Source organism: Colletes latitarsis, chromosome 1 (assembly GCF_051014445.1).
Source record: "Colletes latitarsis isolate SP2378_abdomen chromosome 1, iyColLati1, whole genome shotgun sequence".
Lineage (NCBI taxonomy): Eukaryota > Metazoa > Arthropoda > Insecta > Hymenoptera > Colletidae > Colletes > Colletes latitarsis.
Genome location: NC_135134.1, coordinates 22189761 through 22211420, shown reverse-complemented (window position 1 = coordinate 22211420; position 21660 = coordinate 22189761).

Genomic DNA, 21660 nt, shown 5'->3' with positions numbered 1-21660 from the left:
TAATGCCTGGTTTCTATCAATATTTTAGAGGATAACACATGTTAGGTCCAGGTTAGGTCTGGGATTTGCTCTCATCAGGCTCATACTTTCGCATATTTCTCATTCTTGTTGTCCAGATCCTGGGCTTTCACTGGTTTGAATCACACAGTAATATGGTACCACACTGAAACAGTCGAGTAAACCTGGTCTCGGTCAATATTTTTGAGGATAACGCATGTTAGGTCTAGGTTAGGTCTGGGACTTGCTCTCATCAGGCTCATACTTTCGCATATTTCTCGTACTTGTTGGCCAGATCCTGCGCCTTTTCTGGTTTGGATCACGTAGTAATGTGGTACCACACTGAAACAGTCAATTAAACCTAGTCTGGGTCAACGTTTCAAAGGATAACTCATGTTAGGTCTAGGTTACGTCTGGGATTTGCACTCATCAGGCTCATACTTTCGCATACTTCTCATACTTGATGGCCAGATTCTGGGCCTTTTTTGGTATCGATCACGTAGTAATGCGGTACCACGCTGAAACAGACCATTAGACCTGGTTTCGATCAATATTTTAGAGGATAACGCATGTTAGGTCTATGTTAGGTCCGCGATTTGCTCCCATGAGGCTCATACTTTCGCATATTTCTCTCACTTATTAGCCAGATCCTTCGCTTTTTCTGGTTTGGATCACACAGTAATGTGGTACCACACTGAAACAGTCGATTAAACCAGTTTTCGATCGATATGTTAGAGGATAACGCATGTTAGATCTAGGTTAGGCCTTGGATTTGCACTCATCAGGCTCATACTTTCGCATACTTTTCATACTTGATGGCCAGATTCTGGGCCTTTTTTGGTTTCGATCACGTAGTAATGCGGTACCACGCTGAAACAGACCATTAGACCTGGTTTCAATCAATATTTTAGAGGATAACGCATGTTAGGTCTATGTTAGGTCCGAGATTTGCCCTCATCAGGGTCACACTTTCGCATTCTTCACATACCTGTTGAACAGATCCAGGGCTTTTTCTGGTTTGGATCACGTTGTAATGTGGTAGCACACTGAAACAGTCGACTGAACCTGGTCACGATCAATATTTTAGAGGATAACGCATGTTAGGTCTAGGTTAGGTCTGGGATTTGCACTTATCAGGCTCATACTTTCGCATATTTCTCATACTTGTTGGCCAGATTCTCGGCTTTTTTTGGCTTGGATCACGTAGTAATGTGGTACCACACTGAAACTGTCCATTAAACCTGGTTTCGATCAATATTTTAGAGGATAACGCATGTTAGGTCTATGTTAGGTCTGGGATTTGCTATCATCAGGCTCATACATTAACATTTTCCGCATACTTGTTGGCCAGATCCTGGGCTTTTCCTGTTTTGGATCAAGTGGTAATGTGGTATCACACGGAAAGAGTCCATTAAACCTGGTTTCGATCAATATTTTAGAGAATAACACATGATAGGTCTAGGTTAGGTATGGGATTTGCACTCATCAGGCTCATACTTTCGCATATTTCTCATACTTGATGGCCAGATTCAGGGCTTTTTTTGGTTCGGGTCACGTTGCAGTGTGTTACCACACTGAAACAGTCCATTAAACCTGGTTTCGATCAATATTTTAGGGGATAACGCAACTTAGGTCTAGGTTAGGTCTGGGACTTGCTCTCATCAGGCTCATACTTTCGCATACTTCTCGTACTTGTTGGCCAGATCCTGCGCCTTTTCTGGTTTGGATCACGTAGTAATGTGGTACCACACTGAAACAGTCAATTAAACCTAGTCTGGGTCAACATTTCAAAGGATAACTCATGTTAGGTCTAGGTTAGGTCTGGGATTTGCACTCATCAGGCTCATACTTTCGCATACTTCTCATACTTGATGGCCAGATTCTGGGCCTTTTTTGGTATCGATCACGTAGTAATGCGGTACCACGCTGAAACAGACCATTAGACCTGGTTTCGATCAATATTTTAGAGGATAACGCATGTTAGGTCTATGTTAGGTCCGGGATTTGCTCCCATGAGGCTCATACCTTCGCATATTTCTCATTCTTGTTGTCGAGATCCTGGGCTTTCACTGGCTTGGATCACACAGTAATATGGTACCACACTGAAACAGTCGATTAAACCTTGTTTCGATCGATATTTTAGAGGATAACGCATGTTAGGTCTAGGTTAGGTCTCGGATTTGCACTCATCAGGCTCATACTTTCGCATATTTCTCATACTTGATGGCCAGATCCTGGGCTTTTTCTGGTTTGGATCATGTAGTAATGTGGTACCACACTGAAGCAGTCGATTAAACCTGGTTTCGATCAATGTTTTAGTGGATAACGCATGTTAGGTCTAGGTTAGGCCTTGGATTTGACCTCATCAGGCTCACACTTTCGCATATATCTCTTACTTGATGGCCAGATTCTCGGCTTTTTTTGGCTTGGATCACGTAGTAATGTGGTACCACACTGAAACTGTCCATTAAACCTGGTTTCGATCAATATTTTAGAGGATAACGCATGTTAGGTTTATGTTAGGTCTGTGATTTGCTCTCATCAGGCTCATACATTAACATTTTCCGCATACTTGTTGGCCAGATCCTGGGCTTTTTTTGGTTCGGATCACGTTGCAATGTCTTACCACACGGAAAGAGTCCATTAAACCTGGTTTCGATCAATATTTTAGAGGATAACGCATGTTAGGTCTAGGTTAGGTCTGGGATTTGCACTTATCAGGCTCATACTTTCGCATATTTCTCAGACTTGTTGGCCAGATTCTCGGCTTTTTTTGGCTTGGATCACGTAGTAATGTGGTACCACACTGAAACAGTCCATTAATCCTAGTCTGGGTCAACATTTCAAAGGATAACTCATGTTAGGTCTAGGTTAGGTCTGGGATTTGCACTCATCAGGCTCATACTTTCGCATATTTCTCATACTTGTTGGCCAGATTCTCGGCTTTTTTTGGCTTGGATCACGTAGTAATGTGGTACCACACTGAAACTGTCCATTAAACTTGGTTTCGATCAATATTTTAGAGGATAACGCATGTTAGGTCTATGTTAGGTCTGGGATTTGCTCTCATCAGGCTCATACATTAACATTTTCCGCATACTTGTTGGCCAGATCCTGGGCTTTTCCTGTTTTGGATCAAGTGGTTATGTGGTATCACACGGAAAGAGTCCATTAAACCTGGTTTCGATCAATATTTTAGAGAATAACACATGATAGGTCTAGGTTAGGTATGGGATTTGCACTCATCAGGCTCATACTTTCGCATATTTCTCATACTTGATGGCCAGATTCAGGGCTTTTTTTGGTTCGGGTCACGTTGCAATGTGTTACCACACTGAAACAGTCCATTAAACCTGGTTTCGATCAATATTTTAGAGGATAACGCAACTTAGGTCTTGGTTAGGCCTTGGATTTGCTCTCATCAGGCTCACACGTTCGCATTCTTCACATACCTGGTGAACAGATCGTGGGTTTTTTCTGGTTTGCATCAGGTGATAATGTGGTAGCACACTGAAACAGACAATAATGCCTGGTTTCTATCAATATTTTAGAGGATAACACATGTTAGGTCCAGGTTAGGTCTGGGATTTGCTCTCATCAGGCTCATACTTTCGCATATTTCTCATTCTTGTTGTCCAGATCCTGGGCTTTCACTGGTTTGAATCGCACAGTAATATGGTACCACACTGAAACAGTCGAGTAAACCTGGTCTCGGTCAATATTTTTGAGGATAACGCATGTTAGGTCTAGGTTAGGTCTGGGACTTGCTCTCATCAGGCTCATACTTTCGCATATTTCTCGTACTTGTTGGCCAGATCCTGCGCCTTTTCTGGTTTGGATCACGTAGTAATGTGGTACCACACTGAAACAGTCAATTAAACCTAGTCTGGGTCAACGTTTCAAAGGATAACTCATGTTAGGTCTAGGTTACGTCTGGGATTTGCACTCATCAGGCTCATACTTTCGCATACTTCTCATACTTGATGGCCAGATTCTGGGCCTTTTTTGGTATCGATCACGTAGTAATGCGGTACCACGCTGAAACAGACCATTAGACCTGGTTTCAATCAATATTTTAGAGGATAACGCATGTTAGGTCTATGTTAGGTCCGGGATTTGCCCTCATCAGGGTCACACTTTCGCATTCTTCACATACCTGTTGAACAGATCCAGGGTTTTTTCTGGTTTGGATCACGTTGTAATGTGGTACCACACTGAAACAGTCGACTGAACCTGGTCACGATCAATATTTTAGAGGATAACGCATGTTAGGTCTAGGTTAGGTCTGGGATTTGCTCCCATGAGGCTCATACCTTCGCATATTTCTCATTCTTGTTGTCGAGATCCTGGGCTTTCACTGGCTTGGATCACACAGTAATATGGTACCACACTGAAACAGTCGATTAAACCTTGTTTCGATCGATATTTTAGAGGATAACGCATGTTAGGTCTAGGTTAGGTCTCGGATTTGCACTCATCAGGCTCATACTTTCGCATATTTCTCATACTTGATGGCCAGATCCTGGGCTTTTTCTGGTTTGGATCACGTAGTAATGTGGTACCACACAGAAACAGTCGACTAAACCTGGTCTCGGTCAATATTTTAGAGGATAACGCATGTTAGGTCTAGGTTAGGTCTGGGATTTGCTCTCATCAGGCTCATACTTGCGCACATTTCTCGTACCTGTTGGCCAGGTCCTGCGCCTTTTCTGGTTTGGATCACGTAGTAATGTGGTACCACACTGAAACAGTCGACTAAACCTGGTCGCGATCAATATTTTAGAGGATAACGCATGTTAGGTCTAGGTTAGGTCTGGGATTTGCTCTCATCATGCTCATACTTTCGCATATTTCTCATTCTTGTTGGCCAGATCCTGGGCTTTCACTGGTTTGGATCACGCAGTAATGTGGTACCACACTCAAACAGACCTTTAAACCTGGTTTCGATCAATATTTTAGAGGATAATACATGTTAGGTCTAGGTTAGGCCTTGGATTTGCACTCATCAGGGTCATACTTTCACATTCTTCACATACTTGTTGAACAGAACCCGGGTTTTTTCTGGTTTGGATCGCATAGCAATGTGGTACCACACTGAAACAGTCCATTAAACCTGGTTTCGTTCAATATTTTAGAGGATAACGCATGTTAGGTCTATGTTAGGTCCGGGATATGCCCCCATCAGGCTCATACTTTCGCATATTTCTCATACTTGATGGCCAGATCCTGGCCTTTTTCTGGTTTGGATCACGTAGTAATGTGGTACCACACTGAAGCAGTCGATTAAACCTGGTTTCGATCAATGTTTTAGTGGATAACGCATGTTAGGTCTAGGTTAGGCCTTGGATTTGACCTCATCAGACTCTTACTTTCGCATTCTTCACATACTTGGTGAACAGAACCCGGGTTTTTTCTGGTTTGGATCACGTAGTAATGCGGTACCACACTGAAACAGTCCATTAAACCTGGTTTCGTTCAATGTTTTAGAGGATAACGCATGTTAGGTCTAGGTTTGGTCTGGGATTTGCTCTCATCATGCTCATACTTTCGCATATTTCTCATTCTCGTTGGCCAGATCCTGGGCTTTCGCTGGTTTGGATCACGTAGTAATGTGGTACCACACTGAAACAGTCGACTAAACCTGGTCACGATCAATATTTTAGAGGATAACACATGTTAGGTCTAGGTTAGTTCTGGGATTTGCTCTCATCAGGCTCACACTTTCGCATATATCTCTTACTTGATGGCCAGATTCTCGGCTTTTTTTGGCTTGGATCACGTAGTAATGTGGTACCACACTGAAACTGTCCATTAAACCTGGTTTCGATCAATATTTTAGAGGATAACGCATGTTAGGTTTATGTTAGGTCTGTGATTTGCTCTCATCAGGCTCATACATTAACATTTTCCGCATACTTGTTGGCCAGATCCTGGGCTTTTCCTGTTTTGGATCAAGTGGTAATGTGGTATCACACGGAAAGAGTCCATTAAACCTGGTTTCGATCAATATTTTAGAGGATAACGCATGTTAGGTCTAGGTTAGGTCTGGGATTTGCACTTATCAGGCTCATACTTTCGCATATTTCTCAGACTTGTTGGCCAGATTCTCGGCTTTTTTTGGCTTGGATCACGTAGTAATGTGGTACCACACTGAAACAGTCCATTAATCCTAGTCTGGGTCAACATTTCAAAGGATAACTCATGTTAGGTCTAGGTTAGGTCTGGGATTTGCACTCATCAGGCTCATACTTTCGCATATTTCTCATACTTGATGGCCAGATTCTGGGCTTTTTTTGGTTCGGATCACGTTGCAATGTCTTACCACACTGAAACAGTCCATTAAACCTGGTTTCGATCAATATTTTAGAGGATAACGCAACTTAGGTCTTGGTTAGGTCTTGGATTTGCTCTCATCAGGCTCACACGTTCGCATTCTTCACATACCTGTTGAACAGATCCAGGGTTTTTTCTGGTTTGGATCACGTAGTAATGTGGTACCACACTGAAACAGTCAATTAAACCTAGTCTGGGTCAACATTTCAAAGGATAACTCATGCTAGGTCTAGGTTAGGTCTGGGATTTGCTCTCATCATGCTCATACTTTCGCATATCTCTCATACCTGATGGCCAGATTCTGAGCCCTTTTTGGTTTCGATCACGCAGTAATGCGGTACCACGCCGAAACAGACCATTAAACCTGGTTTCGATCAATATTTTAGAGGCTAACGCATGTCAGGTCTATGTTAGGTCCGGGATTTGCCCTCATCAGGCTCACACTTTCGCATTCTTCACATACCTGTTGAACAGATCCAGGGTTTTTTCTGGTTTGCATCAGGTGGTAATGTGGTAGCACACTGAAACAGTCGACTAAACCTGGTTTCGTTCAATATTTTAGAGGATAACTCATGTTAGGTCTAGGTTAGGTCTGGGATTTGCTCTCATCAGGCTCATACTTTCGTATATTTCTCATACTTGTTGGCCAGATTCTGGGCTTTTTTCGGCTTGGATCACGTAGTAATGTTGTACCACACTGAAACTGTCCATTAAACCTGGTTTCGAGCAATATTTTAGTGGATAACGCATGTTAGGTCTATGTCAGGTCTGGGATTTGCTCTCATCAGGCTCACACGTTCGCATTCTTCACATACCTGTTGAACAGATCCAGGGTTTTTTCTGGTTTGGATCACGTAGTAATGTGGTACCACACTGAACCAGTCAATTAAACCTAGTCTGGGTCAACATTTCAAAGGATAACTCTTGTTAGGTCTAGGTTAGGTCTGGGACTTGCTCTCATCAGGCTCATACTTTCGCATATTTCTCGTACTTGTTGGCCAGATCCTGCGCCTTTTCTGGTTTGGATCACGTTGCAATGTCTTACCACGCCGAAACAGACCATTAAACCTGGTTTCGATCAATATTTTAGAGGATAACGCATGTTAGGTCTATGGTAGGTCCGGGATTTGCACTCGTCAGGCTCGTACTTTCGCATATTTCTCGTACTTGTTGGCTAGATCCTGCGCCTTTCCTTGTTTGGATCACGTAGTAATGTGGTACCACACTGAAACAGTCGACTAAACCTGGTTTCGATCAATATTTTAGAGGATAACGCATGTTAGGTCTATGTTAGGTCTGGGATTTGCTCACATCATGCTCATACTTTCGCATATTTCTCATTGTTGTTGGCCAGATCCTGGGCTTTCACTGGTTTGGATCACGTAGTTATGTGGTACCACACTGAAACAGTCAAATTAAACCTGGTCTCGATCAATATTTTAGAGAATAACACATGTTAGGTCTAGGTTAGGTCTGGGATTTGCACTCATCAGCCTCATGCTTTCGCATATTTCTCATACTTGATGGCCAGATTCAGGGCTTTTTCTGGCTTGGATCACGTGGTAATGTGGTACCACACTGAAACAGTCAATTAAACCTAGTCTGGGTCAACATTTCAAAGGATAACTCATGTTAGGTCTAGGTTAGGTCTGGGATTTGCTCTCATCAGGCTCATACTTTCGCATGTTTCTCATACTTGACGGCCAGATTCTGGGCTTTTTTTAGTTTGGATCACGCAGTAATGTGGTACCACACTGAAACAGACCATTAAACCTGGTTTCGATCAATATTTTAGAGGATAACACATGTTAGGTCTAGGTTAGGCCTTGGATTTGCACTCATCAGGGTCATACTTTCACATTCTTCACATACTTGTTGAACAGAACCCGGGTTTTTTCTGGTTTGGATCACGTAGCAATGTGGTAGCACACTGAAACAGTCCATTAAACCTGGTTTCGTTCAATATTTTAGAGGATAACGCATGTTAGGTCTATGTTAGGTCCGGGATTTGCTCTCATCAGGCTCATACTTTCGCATATTTCTCTTACTTGTTAGACAGATCCTTTGCTTTTTCTGGTTTGGATCACACAGTAATGTGGTACCACACTGAAACAGTCGATTAAACCAGGCTTCGATCGATATGTTAGAGGATAACGCATGTTAGGTCTAGGTTAGGTCTGGGATTTGCTCCCATCAGGCTCATACTTTCGCATATTTCTCATACCTGATGGCCAGATTCTGTGCCCTTTTTGGTTTCAATCACTTAGTAATGCGGTACCACGCTGAAACAGACCATTAAACCTGGTTTCGATCAATATTTTAGAGGATAACGCATGTTAGGTCTATGTTAGGTCCGGGTTTTGCCCTCATCAGGCTCACACTTTCGCATTCTTCACATACCTGTTGAACAGATCCAGGGTTTTTTCTAGTTTGGATCACGTGGTAATGTGGTACCACACTGAAACAGTCCATTAAACCTAGTCTGGGTCAACATTTCAAAGGATAACTCATGTTAGGTCTAGGTTAGGGCTGGAATTTGCACTCATCAGGCTCAAACATTCGCATATTTTTCATATTTGATGGCCAGATCCTGGGCTTTTTCTGGTTTGGATCACGTAGTAATGTGGTACCACATTGAAACAGTCGACTGAACCTGGTCACGATCAATATTTTAGAGGATAACGCATGTTAGGTCTAGGTTAGGTCTGGTATTTGCACTTATCAGGCTCACACTTTCGCATTCTTCACATACCTGTTGAACAGATCCAGGGTTTTTTCTGGTTTGCATCAGGTGGTAATGTGGTAGCACACTGAAACAGACAATAATGCCTGGTTTCTATCAATATTTTAGAGGATAACACATGTTAGGTCCAGGTTAGGTCTGGGATTTGCTATCATCATGCTCATACTTTCGCATATTTCTCATTCTTGTTGTCCAGATCCAGGGCTTTCACTGGTTTGGATCACACAGTAATATGGTACCGCACTGAAACAGTCGATTAAACCTGGTTTCGATCGATATTTTAGAGGATAACGCATGTTAGGTCTAGGTTAGGTCTGGGATTTGCACTCATCAGGCTAATACTTTCGCATATTTCTCGTACTTGTTGGCTAGATCCTGCGCCTTTCCTTGTTTGGATCACGTAGTAATGTGGTACCACACTGAAACAGTCAATAAAACCTAGTCTGGGTCAACATTTCAAAGGATAACTCACGTTAGGTCTAGGTTAGGTCTGGGATTTGCTCTCATCATGCTCATACTTTCGCATATTTCTCATACTTGTTGGCCAGATTCTGCGCCTTTTCTGGTTTGGATCACGTAGTAATGTGGTACCACACTGAAACAGTCCATTAAACCTGGTTTCGATCAATATTTTAGAGGATAACGCATATTAGGTCTTGGTTCGGCCTTGGATTTGCTCTCATCAGGCTCACACGTTCGCATTCTTCACATACCTGGTGAACAGATCCTGGCCTTTTTCTGGTTTGGATCACGTAGTAATGTGGTACCACACTGAAACAGTCGACTAAACCTGGTCTCGGTCCATATTTTAGTGAATAACGCATGTTAGGTCTAGGTTAGGTCCGGGATTTGCTCTCATCAGGCTCACACTTTCGCATATTTCTCTTACTTATTAGCCAGATCCTTCGCTTTTTCTGGTTTGGATCACACAGTAATGTGGTACCACATTGAAACAGTCGATTAAACCTGGTTTCGATCGATATGTTAGAGGATAACGCATGTTAGGTCTAGGTTAGGTCTGGGATTTGCTCTCATCATGCTCATACTTTCGCATATTTCTCATTCTTGTTGGCCAGATCCTGGGCTTTCACTGGTTTAGATCACGTAGTTATGTGGTACCACACTGAAACAGTCAAATTAAACCTGGTCTCGATCAATATTTTAGAGGATGCCACATGGTAGGTCGGGGTTAGGTCTGGGATTTGCTCTCATCAGGCTCATACGTTCGCATATTTCTCATTCTCGTTGGCCAGATCCTTGGCTTCAACTGGTTTGGATCACGTAGTTATGTGGTACCACACTGAAACAGTCAAATTAAACCTGGTCTCGATCAATATTTTAGAGGATAACACATGTTAGGTCTAGTTAAGGTCTGGGATTTGCACTCAACAGGCTCACACTTTCGCATATTTCTCATACTTGATGGCCAGATTCAGGGCTTTTTCTGGTTTGGATCACGTGGGAATATGGTACCACACTGAAACAGTCAATTAAACCTAGTCTGGGTCAACATTTCAAAGGACAACTCATGTTAGGTCTATGTTAGGTCTGGGATTTGCTCTCATCAGGCTCATACTTTCGCATGCTTCTCATACTTGATGGCCAGATTCTGGTCTTTTTCTGGTTTCGATCTCGTAGTAATGCAGTACCACACCGAAACAGTCAATTCAACCTGGTATGATAAATATTTTAGAGGATAACGCATGTTAGGTCTTGGTTAGGCCTTGGATTTGCCCTCATCAGGCTCACACGTTCGCATTCTTCGTATACCTGGTGAACAGATCCTGGCCTTTTTCTGGTTTGGATCACGTAGTAATATGGTACCGCACTGAAACAGTCGATTAAACCTGGTTTCGGTCGATATTTTAGAGGATAACGCATGTTAGGTCTAGGTTAGGTCTGGGATTTGCACTCATCAGGCTAATACTTTCGCATATTTCTCGTACTTGTTGGCTAGATCCTGCGCCTTTCCTTGTTTGGATCACGTAGTAATGTGGTACCACACTGAAACAGTCAATAAAACCTAGTCTGGGTCAACATTTCAAAGGATAACTCACGTTAGGTCTAGGTTAGGTCTGGGATTTGCTCTCATCATGCTCATACTTTCGCATATTTCTCATACTTGTTGGCCAGATTCTGCGCCTTTTCTGGTTTGCATCACGTGGTAATGTGGTAGCACACTGAAACATACAATTATGCCTGGTTTCTATCAATATTTTAGAGGATAACACATGTTAGGTCTAGGTTAGGTCAGGGATTTGCTTTCATCATGCTCATACTTTCGCATATTTCTCATTCTAGTTGCCCAGAACTGGTTTGGATCACACAGTAATATGGTACCACACTGAAACAGTCGATTAAACCTGGTTTCGATCGATATTTTAGAGGATAACGCATGTTAGGTCTAGGTTAGGTCTGGGATTTGCTCTCATCAGGCTCATACGTTCGCATATTTCTCATTCTCGTTGGCCAGATCCTTGGCTTCAACTGGTTTGGATCACGTAGTTATGTGGTACCACACTGAAACAGTCAAATTAAACCTGGTCTCGATCAATATTTTAGAGGATAACACATGTTAGGTCTAGTTAAGGTCTGGGATTTGCACTCAACAGGCTCACACTTTCGCATATTTCTCGTACTTGTTGGCTAGATCCTGCGCCTTTCCTTGTTTGGATCACGTAGTAATGTGGTACCACACTGAAACAGTCAATAAAACCTAGTCTGGGTCAACATTTCAAAGGATAACTCACGTTAGGTCTAGGTTAGGTCTGGGATTTGCTCTCATCATGCTCATACTTTCGCATATTTCTCATACTTGTTGGCCAGATTCTGCGCCTTTTCTGGTTTGGATCACGTAGTAATGTGGTACCACACTGAAACAGTCCATTAAACCTGGTTTCGATCAATATTTTAGAGGATAACGCATATTAGGTCTTGGTTCGGCCTTGGATTTGCTCTCATCAGGCTCACACGTTCGCATTCTTCACATACCTGGTGAACAGATCCTGGCCTTTTTCTGGTTTGGATCACGTAGTAATATGGTACCGCACTGAAACAGTCGATTAAACCTGGTTTCGATCGATATTTTAGAGGATAACGCATGTTAGGTCTAGGTTAGGTCTGGGATTTGCACTCATCAGGCTAATACTTTCGCATATTTCTCGTACTTGTTGGCTAGATCCTGCGCCTTTCCTTGTTTGGATCACGTAGTAATGTGGTACCACACTGAAACAGTCAATAAAACCTAGTCTGGGTCAACATTTCAAAGGATAACTCACGTTAGGTCTAGGTTAGGTCTGGGATTTGCTCTCATCATGCTCATACTTTCGCATATTTCTCATACTTGTTGGCCAGATTCTGCGCCTTTTCTGGTTTGCATCACGTGGTAATGTGGTAGCACACTGAAACATACAATTATGCCTGGTTTCTATCAATATTTTAGAGGATAACACATGTTAGGTCTAGGTTAGGTCAGGGATTTGCTTTCATCATGCTCATACTTTCGCATATTTCTCATTCTAGTTGCCCAGAACTGGTTTGGATCACACAGTAATATGGTACCACACTGAAACAGTCGATTAAACCTGGTTTCGATCGATATTTTAGAGGATAACGCATGTTAGGTCTAGGTTAGGTCTGGGATTTGCACTCATCAGGCTCATACTTTTGCATATATCTTACACTTGATGGCCAGATTCAGGGCCTTTTCTGGTTTGGATCACGTGGTAATGTGGTACCACACTGAAACTGTCGACTAAACCTGGTCTCGGTCAACATTTTAGAGGATAACGCATGTTAGGTCTAGGTTAGGTCTGGGATTTGCACTCATCAGGCTGATACTTTCGCATATTTCTCATACTTGATGGCCAGATTCAGGGCCTTTTCTGGTTTGGATCACGTGGTAATGTGGTACCACGCTGAAACTGTCGACTAAACCTGGTCTCGGTCAATATTATAGAGGATAACGCATGTTAGGTCTAGGTTAGGTCTGGGATTTGCTCACATCATGCTCATACTTTCGCATATTTCTCATTGTTGTTGGCCAGATCCTGGGCTTTCACTGGTTTGGATCACGTAGTTATGTGGTACCACACTGAAACAGTCAAATTAAACCTGGTCTCGATCAATATTTTAGAGAATAACACATGTTAGGTCTAGGTTAGGTCTGGGATTTGCACTCATCAGCCTCATACTTTCGCATATTTCTCATACTTGATGGCCAGATTGAGGGCCTTTTCTGGTTTGGATCTCGTGGTAATGTGGTACCACACTGAAACTGTCGACTAAACCTGGTCACGGTCAATATTTTAGAGGGTAACGCATGTTAGGTCTAGGTTAGGTCTGGGATTTGCACTCATCAGGCTCATACTTTCGCATATTTCTGATACTTGTTGGCCAGATTCTGGGCTTTTTTTGGCTTGGATCACGTAGTAGTGTGGTACCACACTGAAACTGTCCATTAAACCTGGTTTCGATCATTATTTTAGAGGATAACACATGTTAGGTCTATGGTAGGTCTGGGATAAGCACTCATCAGGCTCATACTTTCGCATATTTCTGATACTTGTTGGCCAGATTCTGGGCTTTTTTTGGCTTGGATCACGTAGTAGTGTGGTACCACGCTGAAACTGTCCATTAAACCTGGTTTCGATCATTATTTTAGAGGATAACACATGTTAGGTCTAGGTTAGGTCTGCGATTTGCACTCATCAGGCTCATACTTTCGCATATTTCTCATACTTGGTGGCCAGATTCAGGGCTTTTTCTGGCTTGGATCACTTGGTAATGTGGTACCACACTGAAACTGTCGACTAAACCTAGTCTGGGTCAACATTTCAAAGGATAACTCATGATAGGTCTAGGTTAGGTCTGGGATTTGCACTCACCAGGCTCATACTTTCGCATATTTCTCATACTTGATGGCCAGATTCTGGGCTTTTCTTGGTTCGGAACACGTTGCAATGTGGTAGCACACGGAAGCAGACAATTATGCCTGGTTTCTATCAATATTTTAGAGGATAACACATGTTAGGTCTAGGTTAGATCTGGGATTTGCTATTATCATGCTCATACCTTCGTATATTTCTCATTCTAGTTGTCCAGATCCTGGGCTTTCACTGGTTTGGATCACACAGTAATATGTTACCTCACGGAAACAGTCGATTAAACCTGGTTTCGATCGATATTTTAGAGGATAACGCATGTTAGGTCTAGGTTAGGTCTGGGATTTGCACTCATCAGGCTCATACATTTGCATATTTCTCATACTTGATGGCCAGATTCAGGGCCTTTTCTGGTTTGGATCACTTGGTAATGTGGTACCACACTGAAACTGTCGACTAAACCAGGTCTCGGTCAGTATTTTAGAGGATAACACATGTTAGGTCTAGTTTAGGTCTGGGATTTGCACTCAACAGGCTCACACTTTCGCATATTTCTCATACTTGATGGCCAGATTCAGGGCTTTTTCTGGTTTGGATCACGTGGGTATGTGGTACCACACTGAAACAGTCAATTAAACCGAGTCTGGGTCAACATTTCAAAGGATAGCTCATGTTAGGTCTGGGTTAGGTCAGGGAATTGCTCTCATCAGGCTCATACTTTCGCATGTTTCTCATTCTTGAAGGCCAGATTCTGGGCTTTTTTTAGTTTGGATCACGCAGTAATGTGGTACCACACTGAAACAGACCATTAAACCTGGTTTCGATCAATATCTTAGAGGATAATACATGTTAGGTCTAGGTTAGGCCTTGGATATGCACTCAACAGGGTCATACTTTCATATTCTTCACATACTTGTTGAACAGAAACCGGGTTTTTTCTGGTTTGGATCACGTAGCAATTTGGTACCACACTGAAAGAGTCCATTAAACCTGGTTTCGTTCAATATTTTAGAGCATAACGCATGTTAGGTCTATGTCAGTTCTGGGATTTGCTCTCATCAGGCTCATACTCTCGCATATTTCTCTTACTTGTTAGCCAGATCCTACGCTTTTTCTGGTTTGGATCACACAGTAATGTGGTACCACATTGAAACAGTCGATTAAACCTGGTTTCGATCGATATGTTAGAGGATAACGCATGTTAGGTCTAGGTTAGGTCTGGGATTTGCTCTCATCATGCTCATACTTTCGCATATTTCTCATTCTTGTTGGCCAGATCCTGGGCTTTCACTGGTTTGGATCACGTAGTTATGTGGTACCACACTGAAACAGTCAAATTAAACCTGGTCTCGATCAATATTTTAGAGGATGACACATGTTAGGTCTGGGTTAGGTCTGGGATTTGCTCTCATCAGGCTCATACGTTCGCATATTTCTCATTCTCGTTGGCCAGATCCTGGGCTTCAACTGGTTTGGATCACGTAGTTATGTGGTACCACACTGAAACAGTCAAATTAAACATGGTCTCGATCAATATTTTAGAGGATAACACATGTTAGGTCTAGTTAAGGTCTGGGATTTGCACTCAACAGGCTCACACTTTCGCATATTTCTCATACTTGATGGCCAGATTCAGGGCTTTTTCTGGTTTGGATCACGTGGGAATATGGTACCACACTGAAACAGTCAATTAAACCTAGTCTGGGTCAACATTTCAAAGGACAACTCATGTTAGGTCTATGTTAGGTCTGGGATTTGCTCTCATCAGGCTCATACTTTCGCATGCTTCTCATACTTGATGGCCAGATTCTGGTCTTTTTCTGGTTTCGATCTCGCAGTAATGCAGTACCACACCGAAACAGTCAATTCAACCTGGTCTGATAAATATTTTAGAGGATAACGCATGTTAGGTCTTGGTTAGGCCTTGGATTTGCCCTCATCAGGCTCACACGTTCGCATTCTTCGTATACCTGGTGAACAGATCGTGGGTTTTTTCTGGTTTGCATCACGTGGTAATGTGGTTGCACACTGAAACATACAATTATGCCTGGTTTCTATCAATATTTTAGAGGATAACACATGTTAGGTCTAGGTTAGGTCAGGGATTTGCTTTCATCATGCTCATACTTTCGCATATTTCTCATTCTAGTTGCCCAGAACTGGTTTGGATCACACAGTAATATGGTACCACACTGAAACAGTCGATTAAACCTGGTTTCGATCGATATTTTAGAGGATAACGCATGTTAGGTCTAGGTTAGGTCTGGGATTTGCACTCATCAGGCTGATACTTTCGCATATTTCTCATACTTGATGGCCAGATTCAGGGCCTTTTCTGGTTTGGATCACGTGGTAATGTGGTACCACGCTGAAACTGTCGACTAAACCTGGTCTCGGTCAATATTAAAGAGGATAATGCATGTTAGGTCTAGGTTAGGTCTGGGATTTGCTCACATCATGCTCATACTTTCGCATATTTCTCATTGTTGTTGGCCAGATCCTGGGCTTTCACTGGTTTGGATCACGTGGTAATGTGGTACCACGCTGAAACTGTCGACTAAACCTGGTCTCGGTCAATATTATAGAGGATAACGCATGTTAGGTCTAGGTTAGGTCTGGGATTCGCTCACATCATGCTCATACTTTCGCATATTTCTCATTGTTGTTGGCCAGATTCTGGGCTTTTTTTGGCTTGGATCACGTAGTAGTGTGGTACCACACTGAAACAGTCCATTAAACCTGGTCTCGGTCAATATTTTAGAGGATAACGCATGTTAGGTCTAGGTTAGGTCTGGGATTTGCTCTCATCAGGCCCATGCTTTCGCATATTTCTCATTCTTGTTGACCAGATCCTGGGCTTTCACTGGTTTGGATCACACAGTAATGTGTTACCACACTGAAACAGACCATTAAACCTGGTTTCGATCAATATTTTAGAGGATAACACATGTTAGGTCTGGGTTAGGCCTTGGATTTGCACTCATAAGGGTCATACTTTCGCATATTTCTCTTACTTGTTAGACAGATCCTTTGCTTTTCCTGGTTTGGATCACACAGTAATGTGGTACCACACTGAAACAGTCCATTAAACCTGGTTTCGATCAATATTTTAGAGGATAACGCATGTTAGGTCTAGGTTAGGTCTGGGATTTGCTCTCATCAGGCTCATGCTTTCGCATATTTCTCATACTTGATGGCCAGATTCAGGGCTTTTTCTGGTTTAGATCACGTGGCAATGTGGTACCACACTGAAACTGTCCATTAAACCTGGTTTCGTTCAATGTTTTACGGGATAACGCATGTTAGGTCTAGGTTTGGTCTGGGATTTGCTCTCATCATGCTCATACTTTCGCATGTTTCTCATACTTGTTGGCCAGATTCTCGGCTTTTTTTGGCTTGGATCACGTAGTAATGTGGTACCACACTGAAACTGTCCATTAAACCTGGTTTCGATCAATATTTTAGAGGATAACGCATGTTAGGTCTATGTTAGGTCTGGGATTTGCTCTCATCAGGCTCATACATTAACATTTTCCGCATACTTGTTGGCCAGATCCTGGGCTTTTCCTGTTTTGGATCAAGTGGTTATGTGGTATCACACGGAAAGAGTCCATTAAACCTGGTTTCGATCAATATTTTAGAGAATAACACATGATAGGTCTAGGTTAGGTATGGGATTTTCACTCATCAGGCTCATACTTTCGCATATTTCTCATACTTGATGGCCAGATTCTGGCCTTTTTCTGGTTTCGATAACGTAGTAATGCGGTACCACACTGAAACAGTCCATTAAACCTGGTTTCGATCAATGTTTTAGTGGATAACGCATGTTAGGTCTAGGTTAGGCCTTGCATTTGCCCTTATCAGACTCATACTTTCGCACTCTTCACATACTTGTTGAACAGATCCCGGGTTTTTTCTGGTTTGGGTCACGTGGTAATGTGTTACCCCACTGAAACAGTCGACTAATCCTGGTCTCGGTCAATATTTTAGAGGATAACGCATGTTAGGTCTAGGTTAGGTCTGGGATTTACCCCCACCAGGCTCACACGTTCGCATTCTTCACATACCTGGTGAACAGATCCCGGGTTTTTTCTAGTTTGGATCACGTGGTAATGTGGTACCACACTGATACAGACAATTAAGCATGGTTTCGATCGATATGTTAGAGGATAACGCATGTTAGGTCTAGGTTAGGTCTGGGATTTGCTCTCATCAGGCTCATACTTTCGCATATTTCTCATTCTTGTTGACCAGATCCTGGGCTTTCACTGGTTTGGATCACACAGTTATGTGTTACCACACTGAAACAGTCGATTAAACTTGGTTTCGATCGATATTTTAGAGGATAACGCATGGTAGGTCTAGGTTAGGTCTGGGATTTGCACTCATCAGGCTCATACTTTCGCATATTTCTCATACTTGATGGCCAGATCCTGGCCTTTTTCTGGTTTGGATCACGTAGTAATGTGGTACCACACTGAAACAGTCCATTAAACCTGGTTTCGTTCAATGTTTTACGGGATAACGCATGTTAGGTCTAGGTTAGGTCTGGGATTTGCTCCCATCATGCTCATACTTTCGCATGTTTCTCATTCTTGTTGGCCAGATTCTGGGCTTTTTTTGGCTTGGATCACGTAGTAATGTGGGACCACACTGAAACAGTCGATTAAACCTGGTCACGATCAATATTTTGGAGGATAACACATGTTAGGTCTAGGTTAGTTCTGGGATTTGCACTCATCGGGCTCACACTTTCGCATATATCTCTTACATGATGGCCAGATTCTGGGCTCTTTCTGGATTGGATCACGTAGTAATGTGGTACCACAAAAAACAGTCGACTAAGCCTGGTCTCGGTCAATATTTTAGTGGATAACGCATGTTAGGTCTAGGTTAGGTCTGGGATTTGCTCTCATCAGGCCCATGCTTTCGCATATTTCTCATTCTTGTTGACCAGATCCTGGGCTTTCACTGGTTTGGATCACACAGTAATGTGTTACCACACTGAAACAGTCGATTAAACCTGGTTTCGATCGATATTTTAGAGGATAACGCATGGTAGGTCTAGGTTAGGTCTGGGATTTGCACTCATCAGGCTCATACTTTCGCATATTTCTCATACTTGATGGCCAGATCCTGGCCTTTTTCTGGTTTGGATCACGTAGTAATGTGGTACCACACTGAAACAGTCCATTAAACCTGGTTTCGTTCAATGTTTTACGGGATAACGCATGTTAGGTCTAGGTTAGGTCTGGGATTTGCACTCATCAGGCTCATACTTTCGCATATTTCTCATACCTGATGGCCAGATTCTGGGCTTCTTTTAGTTTGGATCACGCAGTAATGTGGTACCACACTGAAACAGTCCATTAAACCTGGTTTCGTTCAATGTTTTAGGGGATAACGCATGTTAGGTCTAGGTTAGGTCTGGGATTTGCTCTCATCATGCTCATACTTTTGCATATTTCTCATTCTTGTTGGCCATATCCTGGGCTTTCGCTGGTTTGGATCACGTAGTAATGTGGTACCACACTGAAACAGTCGATTAAACCTGGTCACGATCAATATTTTAGAGGATAACACATGTTAGGTCTAGGTTAGTTCTGGGATTTGCACTCATCAGGCTCACACTTTCGCATATATCTCTTACGTGATGGCCAGATTCTGGGCTCTTTCTGGATTGGATCACGTAGTAATGTGGTACCACAAAAAAACAGTCGACTAAGCCTAGTCTCGGTCAATATTTTAGAGGATAACGCATGTTAGGTCTAGGTTAGGGGTGGGATTTGCTCTCATCAGGCTCATACTTTCGCATATTTCTCATACTTGTTGGCCAGATTCTGGGCTTTTTTTGGCTTGGATCACGTAGTAATGTGGTACCACACTGAAACTGTCCATTAAACCTGGTTTCGATCAATATTTGAGAGGATAACGCATGTTAGGTCTATGTTAGGTCTGGGATTTGCTCTCATCAGGCACATACATTCACATTTTCCGCATACTTGTTGGCCAGATCCTGGGCTTTTTCTGGTTTGGATCAGGTGGTAATGTGGTACCACACTGAAACAGTTCATTAAACCTGGTTTCGATCAATATATTAGAGGATAACGCAGCTTAGGTCTTGGTTCGGCCTTGGATTTACCCCCATCAGGCTCACACGTTCGCATTCTTCACATACCTGGTGAACAGATCCTGGGTTTTTTCTAGTTTGGATCACGTGGTAATGTGGTACCACACTGATACAGACAATTAAGCATGGTTTCTATCAATATTTTAGAGGATAACACATGTTAGGTCTAGGTTAGGTCTGGGATTTGCTCTCATCAGGCTCATACATTCGCATATTTCTCATACTTGATGGCCAGATTCTGGGCTATTTTTGGCATGGATCACGTAGTAATGAGGGACCACAAAAAAACAGTCGACTAAGCCTGGTCTCGGTCAATATTTTAGAGGATAACGCATGTTAGGTCTAGGTTAGGTCTGGGATTTGCTCTCGCGGAGGAAGGGACGGCACGAGTCGTCGCCGAGGTAGAGCGTCTGGGGTTGCGCGTGGCACCCTAGAAGACCGAGGCCATCTGGCTGTGTAACGTCAGTGGCCGTGGGGTGCCACGCCAGGCGTCTCTACGGGTGGGTGGAGCCCAAGTCGAGGTGGGTCGCCGGATGAAGTATCTGGGCCTCACACTCGACAGCTACTGGCACTTCGGGCATCACTTGGAAGGGTTGGGTCCCCGTATTGAAAGGGTAGCGGCCGCGTTAGGCCGCATAATGCCCAATCTCGGGGGGCCCAACATGGCGGCACGGCGGCTGTATTTGGGAGTCGTCCGGTCCATGGCGCTTTATGGCGCGCCAATATGGGCCGACGGTCTGATGGCCAATCGGCGGGGTGCATTTGTACTCCGTCGGTTACAGAGGTTGGTCGCCATCAGAGTCGTGCGGGGTTATCGCACGATCTCCTACACAGCCGCCACCTTGCTGGTGGGTTCCGCACCGTTTCACCTGCTGGCGAAAATGGACGCAGAGGTCTATCAAAACCTCTGCGACCTTCGCCAGCGGGGCGTGGACCCACACGGCGAGGAGGCCGCCAGGGCCCGAAGCCAGGCGCGGCGACGCGTCTATAGTCGGTGGCTGGTCTGGTTATCGAAGCCAGATCAGCGGGATGATCGCGTTGCCGCGGCGGTCCGCCCAGTGTTTTATGCCTGGGTGGGCCGTAGCTGGGGTACGCCCACCTATCGCCTGACACAGGTACTGACCGGACACGGTTGCTTCGGTCGGTACCTGCATCGGATAGGGCGGGAGGCGACGGCTGCGTGCCGTCACTGCAGGGGAAGGGAGGACTCCGCGCAGCACACGCTGCAGTTTTGCCCGGCGTGGGCAGCGCAGCGCGGTGTCCTCGTTGGAGTAGTTGGAGCGGACCTCTCGCTGCCGGCCGTCATTCGTGCGATGGTCGGCAGTGAGGAGGCGTGGGCGGCCATGGCCTTGTTTTGTGAAGAGGTCATGGCCGCCAAGGAGGACGCCGAAAGGGCGCGTGAAGAGGTGGGGGGCAGGCGGCGACGCCGACCGTAAGACCCTCCACCGCTCCCCGTGGCAGGGGGAGCGCGAAGGGGTCGGTGATAGTGTTTGTGGTGCGGGGCGAGGGACTTTATCCCCTCATTCCCCCTCGCACCCAGCCCATCACCGGACCGGGGGCCCGTGGCAGGG